Genomic DNA, 11,542 nt, shown 5'->3' with positions numbered 1-11,542 from the left:
TTGCCACCACCCACCAGCCTGCTGAGCTTCTCTGCCCCGCCCTGACCCTGTTCCTGGGAGGTGGTGTTGCTCTGTCTCCGCCTCCCTGCTCTGTGTCTTGCTACGTGCCACCCCCTCATCCCCACATCTGACCACTGGGGATACTTGGATTAAAAAAAGTTGACAACCCGTGATATATAGTATCCAATAACCTGTACTGGAATTCTGTATAATCCTGTTATATGGCTAATGTGTGAATCTGATGTATGTTTTCCATTTTGCTCTCTGGGGGAACTCAAGGAAGCAGATAATTGAGCATAGTAGTAGTAGCATAGAGAGTAACAATGTGGAACAGAATATCAGAAAAAAGTCAGAAAACAGAGGGGCATGTCATAAAATATGCATATGTCTTATCCTTCAAGATTAGTTAAAAATGCAATAATTCACTAGGTAGCTAATTAAAGCTTGTATGGACAGGTATTTCCCTCTCTTTAAAACTATTTTTGTATGCAAAATGTTTAAAAAACCCATCTGTAGCTACTAAAAGCTATAATGGAGGGCAAGGAGTTTACAGTGTTACATTGACGGATTGATTGACTCTAGGTGACACACAGCCCCGGCTGACTGAAGGTGACAATGCCTGCTCAGGACTTCTGGAGATAAGACATGGACACACTTGGGCTACTGTCAGTGATTCCCACCTTGATCCTAAAGCTGCCAGTGTGATTTTAATGCGCTACGATGTGGAGGAGGTGTATCAATCAGGAGGAGTTCACTTTGGAGAAGGCCAAGGGCCAATCTGGCCTGAAGACTTTCAGTGTGTGTTAAATGAGTCTTATCTCGTGTACTGTTCCAGAGCACCACCCATGAATCAGACAGACTCACATGCAAATGATATTGGCCTCATATGTTCACGTAAGTATTCAGAGTGATATGTTAAAAATAGGAATATAGGACCAACAGGGGCCATCTGAGACACTGAATCCAATCCTCTGCATTTGCAGGAAGCCATTTATGTATGTATGTATGTATTTATATCATAGTTTCATAGTTTCTAGGGTCGGAAGGGATCTGAGTAGATCATCTAGTCCGACCCCCTGCCATGGCAGGAAAGAGTACCGGGGTCAAACGACCCCAGCAAGGTGTACATCTAGCCTCCTCTTAAAGACCCCCAGGGTAGGAGCCAGCACCACTTCTCTTGGAAGTTGGTTCCAGATCCTAGCTGCCCTGACTGTGAAGTAGCACCTCCTGATATATAGCCTAAATCTACCCTCTGCCAGCTTGTGACTGTTATTCCTGGTCACTCCTGGTAGTGCTTGGGGGAACAGGGACTTCCCCAATGCCTGCTGGTCCCCTCTGACTAGTTTGTAACAGGCCACTAAATCCCCCTTCAGCCTTCTCTTGTGGAGGCTGAACAGGTTCAGGTCCCATAGCCTCTCCTCATAGGGCCTGCCCTGCTGCCCCGAGTCATGCGAGTGGCCCTCCTCTGGACCCTCTCCATGTTGTCCACATCCCTCTTGAAGTGTGGTGCCCAGAACTGGACTGCAGTACTCCAGCTGTGGCCTGACCAGTGCTGCATAGAGTGGGAGGATCACCTCTTTGGACCTGCTCGAGGTGCATCTGTGGATGCATGACAAGGTGTGGTTGGCCTTCCTGACCGCTTCCCCACACTGCCGGCCCATGTTCATCTTGGAGTCAATAATGACCCCAAGATCCCTTTCTGCCTCCGTGCTGACAAGAGGGGAGTTCCCCAACCTGTAGGTATGGTGGCGGTTGTTCCTCCCCAGGTGCATCACCTTGCACTTGCTGCTGTTGAATCCCATCCTATTCTCATCCACCCACCCTTTTAAGCTGTCTAGGTCTGATTGCAGCCTATTGCTCCCTTCTCGAGTGCCCACATCCCCCCACATCTTAGTGTCATCAGCAAATTTGAACAGGGTGCTTTTTACCCCCTTGTCCAAGTCACTGATGAAGATGTTGAACAGTGCGGGCCCAAGGACCGAGCCCTGGGGGACCCCACTGCCCATGTCCTTCCAGGTTGAGAAGGACCTATCCACCACTACTCTCAGGGTGCGGCCCTTCAGCAAGTTGGCGACCCATTTGACTGTGTGGGTGTCAACATCACAGTCCCCCAGTTTTCTTAATGAGGATGGGGTGAGAGAGAGTGTTGAAGGCCTTCCGAAAGTCCAGGAAGACTATGTCCACTGGTATCCCTGCATCTAAGGATTTGGTGATCTTGTCATAGAAGGCCACCAGGTAGGTCTGACAGGACCTGCAGCTAATGAACCCATCTTGGTTGCCCTAAGCATAATCTCCCCTGCTGGCCCATTGTGAATATGCGCTAGAATAATTTTCTGAAAAATCTTGCCCAGGATTGAGGTAAGACTAACTGGCCTATAGTTTCCCAGGTCCTCCTTCCTCCCCTTTTTGAAGATGCCAGTCCTCTGGCACCACACCAGAGCACCAGGAGTGCTTGTAAAGCTGTGCCAGGGGTCCTGTAATGACCTCAGCCAATTCCCTCAGTACTCTAGGGTGGAGATCGTCCGGACCAGTTGATTTGAATACATCCAGTCCTTCCAGAAGTTCCCTAACTAGTTCCTCACTAACTCTTGGCCTAGGTGCACCCCTCCTGGGATCTAAGTGGGGCCCGTGGGGTGGGGGTGACTGTTCCAGTCCCTGCTTAGGAAAATGGGGCAAAGAAATTGTTAAATATGTTTTCTTTGTCATTTGGTGTAATGACCAAATTTCCTAATGCATCCTGCAGGGGCCCCACATTAGCTGGAACCTTCTTTTTACCCCCTGTGTATTTAAAAAAGGACTTCTTGCTATCCTTAATCCGGGAAGCTGGTCCCAGTTCCATCTCCGCCTTGGCCTTCCTGACTGCCCTGCTGCATCCCTGAGCAACTGCAGTATAGTCATCCCTGGTGATGGCCCATCCCTTCCATTGGGTGTATAGCCTCCCTTTTTGCTAGGAGACATTCCTGGATGCTTTTGGGGGCTTGTGTGCCCTCCTGCTCCCTTTGATCTGTGTTGGGATTACCTCCCTTTGGGCTTGGAGGATCGTCTCCTTAAGGAGCAACCACTCTCCTTGGACACCTGGCTCCACTCCCCTCCCCTCTGGGACCTCAGTGCTTCTCCGACTATTCTCCTTAGCTCATTGAAGTCCGCCCTCCTGAAATCTAGGGCTGCTGCCTTGCTTTAGGCCTTTGCCACCTTGCACTGGATAGTGAATTCCAGCAGGCGATGATCACTGTCGCCCAGGTGGTCGAGCACCCGCAGCTGCCTCAGCAGGTCATCTCCCGTGGCCAGCACCAGGTCCAACAAGGCATCTCCCCAGGTGGGGCTGTGCACCTCCTGGGTTAGATGGAGGTCCTGCATTCTGGCTAGGAACTTACGTGAGTGTTCAGACCTGGCTGACTGCTCTTCCCAGCAGATGTCTGGAAAGTTCAGGTCCCCCATGATGACCAAATCCTTTGACTTCACTACCTCCGTGACCTGACTTAAGAATTCCTGGTTGAGCTCTTCCCCTTGCTTGGGAGTCTGTAGTAGACCCTCACCGTTAAGTCTCTTTCCCCTTGACTGCCTTGTATTCTATCCCAAAGCACTTCAGATTGCCCCTCCTCTGATTCTTTGTTAATTGACGAGGATGTGTATTCCTCCTTAATATAGAGTGCCACACCCCCACCTTTCCTTCCTATCCTGTCCCTCCTGTACAGCCTATAGCCCTTGACATTCACCGCCCAGTCATGCGTTGAGTCCCACCATGTTTCAGTGATCCCCACTATGTCCGGGTTGGTGTCAGCTAGCAGGAGGGTAAGTTCCTCCTGCTTGTTTCCCATACTACGAGCATTTGTGTAGAGGCATTTGAGGCCTCCTGTGGATGTGTGCACTGGCCCCCTACTTTCAGCATTACCCTGGCCCCTGTTGCTTACCTGTGTATATGTTCCACTTGTTGGTCTAGGCTGGGCTGTACGTGTGGGTGTTGCTTGGTCTGGCAGTCCAATGTTTCCTCCACCCTCATTTTCCCCTTCCCCCAACAAGCATAGTTTAAAGTCCGCTGGAGGAGACCCGCCAACCTAGAAGAAAACACACGCTTACCTTTAGGGGAAAGGTGGAGCCCATCCCATCCGAGCATGTCTCTTGTGACGTGCTGGTCATTGTCGAGGAAGCCAAAGCCCACCTCGGGAGACCATTTCCAAAGCCTCCAGTTGGTCTCCATGATGCACGTCGCATGCTGTCTTCCTTGTCCACTCACTGGTAGGATAGAAGAGAAAACCACCTGTGCACCTATCTCCTTTAGCACACACCCCAGAGCATGGTAGTCTGCCATCAGGTGATCAAAGCTTCTCCTGGCCCCATTAGTACCCCCATGGATTAGGACCATGGGTAGTAATCGGTGGGCTGGATCACAGCTTGGATCATCCTCTTCACGTCCTGAATCTTTGCTCCAGGTAGGCAACAGACCTTGCGTGTCGACGGGTCCTGGCGACAGATGGGTCCCTCTGTACCTCTCAGGATGGAGTCGCCTATGAGAATCACTCAACACTTTTTCCTCCTGGCCTGCTTATTTCCTTCGGGCTGCTCAGAACATGGAGAGCGTGGAGTTGCCTCCTCTCCGGTTTCCTCCTCTCCTTCCTTCTCCAGAGTTGCCAGGACCTCGTACCTGTTCTTCAGCCGGACTGGAGGAACTGGTACTGCTGTGTTATGAGCAGCCCTGCTCCTGGAGGTGACCGTCTGCCATGCTGCATCTATCTATCCTGCCCTTCCCAACAAAGGCTCAGAAATTCCTCAAATCACCCCTTCAAACTATCACATAAAAGGCCAGGACACCATTGATATGAATTTTGGGCTTGGGTTTAGTAACAAAGTGATATCACTTTGTCGGAAGCAATGACAATAAAACTAGAATCCTTATCTGGCAAAATCCTTCAAATCTAAGATAGTCAGAAAGGGATTGCCTCTTCCGAACTTCCCTATTTTTTTACTATTTGGTATAAAATGGGACATGGGCTTGTGTGTTCCTATCTAATCAGTGTCTCCCTTCTCTTCTCCCCAGGGTTCAGGCTGGTGAACGGCAGCACACAGTGCCTGGGGAGAGGGGAGGTCCAGGTGCTCGGTGCCTGGGGCACCCTCTGCGACTCGCGCTGGGATTTATTCAAAGCGAATGTCCTCTGTCATCAGCTTGAATGTGGATTTGCTGTGTCCGCTCCATAAGGAGGGGGTTTTGGGAAAGGAACTGGCCCTGTCTGGTAAGACACCTTCTATTGTAATGGGACTGAATCCCATTTGTGGCACTGTCCAGTTACAGCCTTGGGGGCCTCTCAATGGTCACATGACCATGATGTTAGTGTGATTTGCTCAGGTGAGTGTAAAAACAACACAGGATTAGTAGATAGGCAATACAGGGCATGTCTACTTGAGCATTTAATGTGCCTGAATTTTCTGCACAGAAAATTCAGGTGCATTAATCTGTGGCTAGGTGTACATCCTCTCATGCACCTGAGCTGGGAGCAGATTGAGCCTGACAGGAGCAGCTTAGTCCAAGGCTAGTCCACCCCTGCACTGCACCACTCCTGCTGCCAGGGGGAGCTTCATGTGCCAGGCTGGCAAGGGGAATGGGGGCAGCCCTGGGCTGGTAGAGTGCACTGGGGGTCAGCCATGGGCTGGCAGGAGGTACAGGGGGTCAATTGCAGGCTGGGAGGGGGCTTCAGGGGCAGCCTTGGGCTGGTAGGGGCAATGGGGGTTCAGCCCCAGGCTCCAGGGGGCTGCGGGGTGAGCTGGCCCCAGCTCTGAGGGCAGCTCTAAGCGGCATGGAGCTCGGGGTTAGCCTCTAGATCTAGAGGGCAGGGCAGGAGCTGTCCCTGGCTCCAGGGCATCTCTGTGCCACTTGAAACTGCCCCCAGAGCTGAGCAGCGGCTGTGTCCCCCTGCTGCCTGAGCTCACCAAGAGCAATATGCTCCTGGGTCAGTATCTACACATGCATTCAGACATGTTAATGTAAAGAACTGTTAGCTGATGCCTGTATCTGTTGGTACAAGCAAATAGTGCTTTACATTAACCTACTACACAGTAATTGCCATGTATGTGTAGATGGTGATGCTTTACTGAGCATTATATTAATCCAATGCACAGTAAAAAACACATGTAGACACACCCACAGAAAGGCTGAGCTTCCTACAGCTTTGGCTCAAGAAGCAGGTTTTTTAGCTCAGCTGCAGAGGCCTATGCATTAAGATTTAGTACTCTAGATGTACTTCCTGCAAGTGACATAGCATTAAGGATGTTGGCCCACAAGACCAGCAAGGGATGTCTTTGGTAGCTTTGTGCCAGTGCTCAGAATAGCTTTATCATATCAGTGTGCATATTTTGAGTTCTTCTCTTTCCATCTCCTTTCTTTTCCTTGCACATTAGAAACTATGATTCAGGCTGCAAATACCACTGGTACAGAAAATTTCAACTCAACCCTTTTCACTTTCGTCCCCTGCTTCTTAGTGGAGACATATTTCAGAGAACATGGCTTTTATATGTTGCCACTTCTGGTATGCTTTTTTAGTGCAATGGAGCAAGAACCTATTACAGTAATAGTGATTATTTGGAGATGCGCCCTAATTGAGTTGATTTGGTAACTGGGAGATGGTCTCTTAGTTAAATAGCTAGTCAGTCAGTCAGAGATAGATGTAGAGTCTACAGGGACTGCTTATTGTTCAAGAATAAAACTTGTGTAATTTTCATTTACACCTGCCCATGTGTATTGAATCTGATGATTACTAGATTTATGTCATACCTCTCTATTCTTGGCCATAGTAGCTGAATGGAGGTGAACACGCTGTCTAGCAGCTTGGTGGTGACATCTACTGTTTGCTTCTACAATTTCTGACAGTAGCTGAAGCTGAGTCAATCATGTTTTTAGATACCGAGACACCTTCAATCAGCTTAGTGCCATCTGAATGCCTTGCAGCAGAAGGCAAAGCTGTAGGCTCTTCCGTCTGCCTTCCTTAGGCTATGTTGCTACAGTGGTGTGGGGAGAGGAGGCTGCTAATATTTTAACTCTGGCATCATTGCAAACCTGCCTGGGCCATCAGATGGCAGGGGTTTTCCTTTTGCTGGAGCTACACCCTCATCCCTGACAACAGAAGCTCTGCAAGGAGAAAGCAGAAGCATGCATCCATACCAGGGGTTTCATAGCCAGCAGACCGCTACTTCAGCTATAGGGTCCTTATTTTTTCATACCCTTTGCCAAGAGACCTCTGCTGGCAGCGCACGGGGGAACAGGGACTCCCCCAATACCCGCTGATCCCCCCTGACCAGTTTGTAGCAGGCCACAAGGTCCCCCCTTAACCTTCTCTTGTGGAGGCTAAAAAGGTTCAGGTCCCGTAGCCTCTCCTCATAAGGCCTGCCCTGCTGACCCCTGATCATACAAGTGGCCCTCCTCTGGACTCTTTCCATATCGTCCACGTCCCTCTTGAAGTGTGGCGCCCAGAAGTGGACGCAGTACTCCAGCTGCGGCCTGACCAGTGCCGCATAGAGGGGGAGGATCACCTCCCTGGACCTGCTCGAGATGCATCTGTGGATGCATGACAGGGTACGGTTGGCCTTCTTGACTGCCTCCCCACACTGCCGGCCCATGTTCATCGTGGAGTCAATGACGACTCCAAGATCCTTTTCCGTCTCCGTGCTGGCAAGAGGGGAGTTCCCCAACCTGTAAGTGTGGTGCCGGTTCTTCCTCCCCATGTGCAACACCTTGCACTTATCAGTGTTAAACCCCATCCTATTCTCATCCGCCCACCGTTGCAACGACATGAACAAGAGGTCAGTGTTGTTCTTCAGCTTCAAAGAATATACATAATGAGAGGTCCTAGCCAGCACCTCTCTCTGCCGGGGCTCTAGCCTTGCATGTTAAAATTCTAATGAAGGATTTTCCTAAAATCCTTGTAACAGCAGTTGTTCTTCTTATCACTGTAGTTCTCTGAATGTTTGATAACTTACGGTAATTTTATGCATACATTCATCTTTTTATGTAATGGAAAACAAAGAGTGGCACCATGACCCCAGGGAGATGGGAGTTCAAGAAGAGTGGTTGCTTTTCAAGGAAGCGATCCTCAGTGCACAAGCTAAATCTGTTCCAACAAGGAGGAAAGGCAGCAAGAAGGCACAGCAGCCCCACTGGCTCTCCAGAGACCTAGTGGACCTACTGTGGCTAAAAAGGAAAGCCTACAAAGGATGGAGGATGGGATTCACCTGCAAGGAGGATTACTCCACGCTGGTCCGGTCCTGCAGGGACCAAACCAGGAAAGCCAAGGCTGCAACTGAACTCCAACTAGCTTCAGGCATCAAGGACAACAAAAAGTCCTTTTTCAGATATGTGAGGAGCCGGACGAAAAGCAAGGGCAATGTTGGACCCCTGCTAAACCAGATGGGGCAACTGACAACTGACGCCCAGGAAAAAGCCAACCTATTAAATAGGTACTTTGCGTCAGTCTTTCATCAGTCACACGGGATGCCCATGCCTGCTATGGGACAGGGAAATCTGGGTGAGGGGGATCCCCTACCCTTCATAAATGCTGACCTCGTGAAGGAACACCTTGAGAAGCTGGATACCTTCAAGTCAGCTGGCCCTGACAATCTGCACCCCAGGGTACTCAAGGAGCTGGCGAGCATCATAGCCCAGCCCCTGGCATGGATCTTTGAAAACTCCTGGCACTCTGGTGTAGTGCCCGAAGACTGGAAGAAGGCCAATGTGGTGCCTATCTTCAAGAAAGGGAGGAGAGTGGATCCGGCTAACTACAGGCCCATTAGCCTGACTTCTATCCTGGGGAAAATCTTAGAAAAGTTTATTAAGGAGGCCATCCTTGAGGGACTGGCCCAGGCTGACATTCTAAGGGATAGCCAGCATGGGTTTGTTGCGGGTAGGTCTTGTTTACCAATCTCATTTCCTTCTATGACCAGGTGACCTATCACCTGGACAAGGGAGAAGAGATTGATGTCATGTATCTTGACTTCAAAAAAGCTTTTGATCTGGTATCTCATCATCACCTCTTTATTCAATGCATTTTCCATCTTCCCTGAGGGCAGGTCGCTCTGAATCACTCATACTCTTGAATGGAGAGAGCCGGTGCGATGGTCGAGTTGAGGCTTCCTTTGGTGGCACATGGAGCAGAGTCCTGGATGATCAATGGGACATGAATGATGCCAGCGTGGTGTGCAGGCAGCTCCAGTGTGGAGCTGCTGAGAAAGCCTATCACCCTGCAAAGTCTGAGTGAGGGACAGGTCCTGTGGGGTTTAGAAGTGTTCAGTGTGCAGGACATGAGTCTAATCTGACTCTCTGTAACACCTCCTTTTTTGACAATGCAGAGTGCCATAGCGGAAGACTTCAGTGTTGTTTGCTCAGGTGACTTCCCCTGAAAATCCTACAAACCCCTTCTTCTGTCAGGGGTAAAGCCAGGATGTAAGCTAGGAGTGGGCAATTATTTAGGTCTGCGGAGAACAAGGAGTTTTGATGAGCTGTTAATGACTGATTCAGATCCCCCGACCAGCAGCTCCCCAAAACCCTCTATGGGGCTGGGGGCAGGCAGGGAGCAGTGCTAGAGAGCAGGAGGGGTGGGCGAGGCTGGGGACATGGGATTGGGTCATGGGGCAGTGACAGCTCCTCTGGGGTAGGCAGTGGTATGTTGGGGCGGAGTGTGCATGTGTGTTTTGGGGGTGGGGGGACTGCCTGGGTGCTCGATCCTGGGAGCCTGCCAGAGGTGAGGTGTTGGGGAGTGGGGGGCATTTGGAGGAGAGCTCACCTGGGCTGTGCACCCCACATGGGACCAAGCCAAACCCACTTGTGTCAGAGCAACCCATGGTGTGCTTCCACCTGCATGTGCAGCTGGGCCTGGCCAGGCCCTGTTCTGTTCCCCCTGCTTCCCTTCAATATCAGAATGATTTGCATGGAAACTATTTAGTTATCATTACTTTGCCCATTACTTGCTGGGATTTCTCCTTACAGGAAGCAGGAGGATCAGACTGGTGAATGGGGCCTGTCGCTGTGCTGGGAGAGTGGAGGTTATTACCAGGGCACCTGGGGGACCGTCTGTGATGATTCCTGGGACTTGTCGGATGCCAATGGAGTTTGCAGACAGCTGAGATGTGGACACGCCATTGAGGCATCTCCTTCTGCTCAATACGGGGAAGGCTCAGGGCAGATCTGGCTGGATGATGTGAAATGCTCCAGGGATGAATCTGAGCTCTGGCCATGTCCTTCCAGGGGCTGGGGCCAGCACAACTGCAGACACAAAGAGGATGCAGGAGTGCTTTGTTCAGGTCTGTTGTATAGCTGCTCTCACGAACCTGGTAAGCAATGATATACTGGATGGGGCAAATGTTTGAGGGGAGCGATAAGAACGATAGAGACCCTCCCTGGCTGTTTATTTCTCTTCCTTGACTTCCCACTTCTGACAGTCATTATTAGAAAGCTGCAGTTTCCCATAATTGTCCACCTGGGTTATGAAAGATACCAAAGCTTTTACAAAGCATGGACCAGGACTGACACTACAGTATCTTAAGTATTTTGTAACCCTTGCTAACCAATGACTTTCCACAGGTTGCCATTTTATGCCTAATGACCAGGGATCCCGGTTTTCCCTGGTACAAAATCATAACTTCACTGCTAAAAAACCCTAAAATCCATGATTAAAATTAAAGGCCACCCCACAACACCCCCCTGGCCCCGTCCCCAGCCCTGCTGGTGGCCCTCACTCCCCACCCACAGACCCACAGCCTTGCTGGTGCCCCCTGCTCCCCTGCCCTGCTCGATGGGGCCCCCAGATGCCAGGGGTATGGAGCCTGGTCTGCAGCCTCTTGCCCCTGCTCCACCTCTGCTGTGGGTTTGGACGGGGCCACTCCCTGCCACTACATGCACTCCGAAGGCGCAGGGGGGACCCGTGCCCCAAGACATGTACTCAGGGCAGGCGCAGGCTGAGGCTGCTGCCCAGTTGGGTGGGGCTTGGGGCCCGGGGCTGCAATGCACAGCTGCAGGGTCTCAGCTGGGAGCAGCATGGGGCCATGGGTGGCCCATCTGGGGAGGGCAGGTTCCCTACTGCTGCACACATTCCCAGGGGACAGGGGAGACTTGCACCCCCCAGCTCTGTACCTGGGGCAGACACAGGCTGTGGGCTCTAGCTTCCACCCTGCTTCCCTCCCCTGGGGCCTCCGGAGTCTCCAGAGCCAGCAGGTGCAGCTAGGGACAGTGGGGCTGCGAGGGGACTCCCTGCTGCTGTATGCTGTGACTCTGCTGCCTTGGCAACGCACCTCCAGTGCCTGCCACTGCTTTGTGGGGTGCAGCCCCCTGCTCACTGCTGTTCCTTGCCTCCCTGATTCCCTCCCCCTCATAACCCAGTGTGGCAGGGAGAGGAGGAAGTACGCAGAAAAACTCCTTGCTGCTTCTTGCCCCCCGCTTATCCGATGATGCGCCTCCTGCACATGAGGCTGCAGCGAGGGTAGCAGCATGGAGCTGCATGCCTCAAAGCAGTGGCAGGTGCTGGAGGCACATCAGCAGGGCAGCGGGGGGTGGGGATGGGGGCAG

General features: G+C 51.4%; 1 pseudogene; it reads left to right on the top strand.

Annotated features, from left to right (window-relative positions):
• The first annotated feature begins 720 nt into the window (after positions 1-720).
• Positions 721-11,542, top strand: part of LOC149866699 (scavenger receptor cysteine-rich domain-containing protein SCART1-like) — a 16,118-nt pseudogene continuing 5,296 nt past the window's right edge.

This window comes from Crocodylus siamensis, chromosome 4 (assembly GCF_052110815.1).
Source record: "Crocodylus siamensis isolate JL-2025a chromosome 4, ASM5211081v1, whole genome shotgun sequence".
NCBI classification, from domain to species: domain Eukaryota; kingdom Metazoa; phylum Chordata; order Crocodylia; family Crocodylidae; genus Crocodylus; species Crocodylus siamensis.
This window is presented reverse-complemented; position numbering and strand designations above follow the sequence as displayed.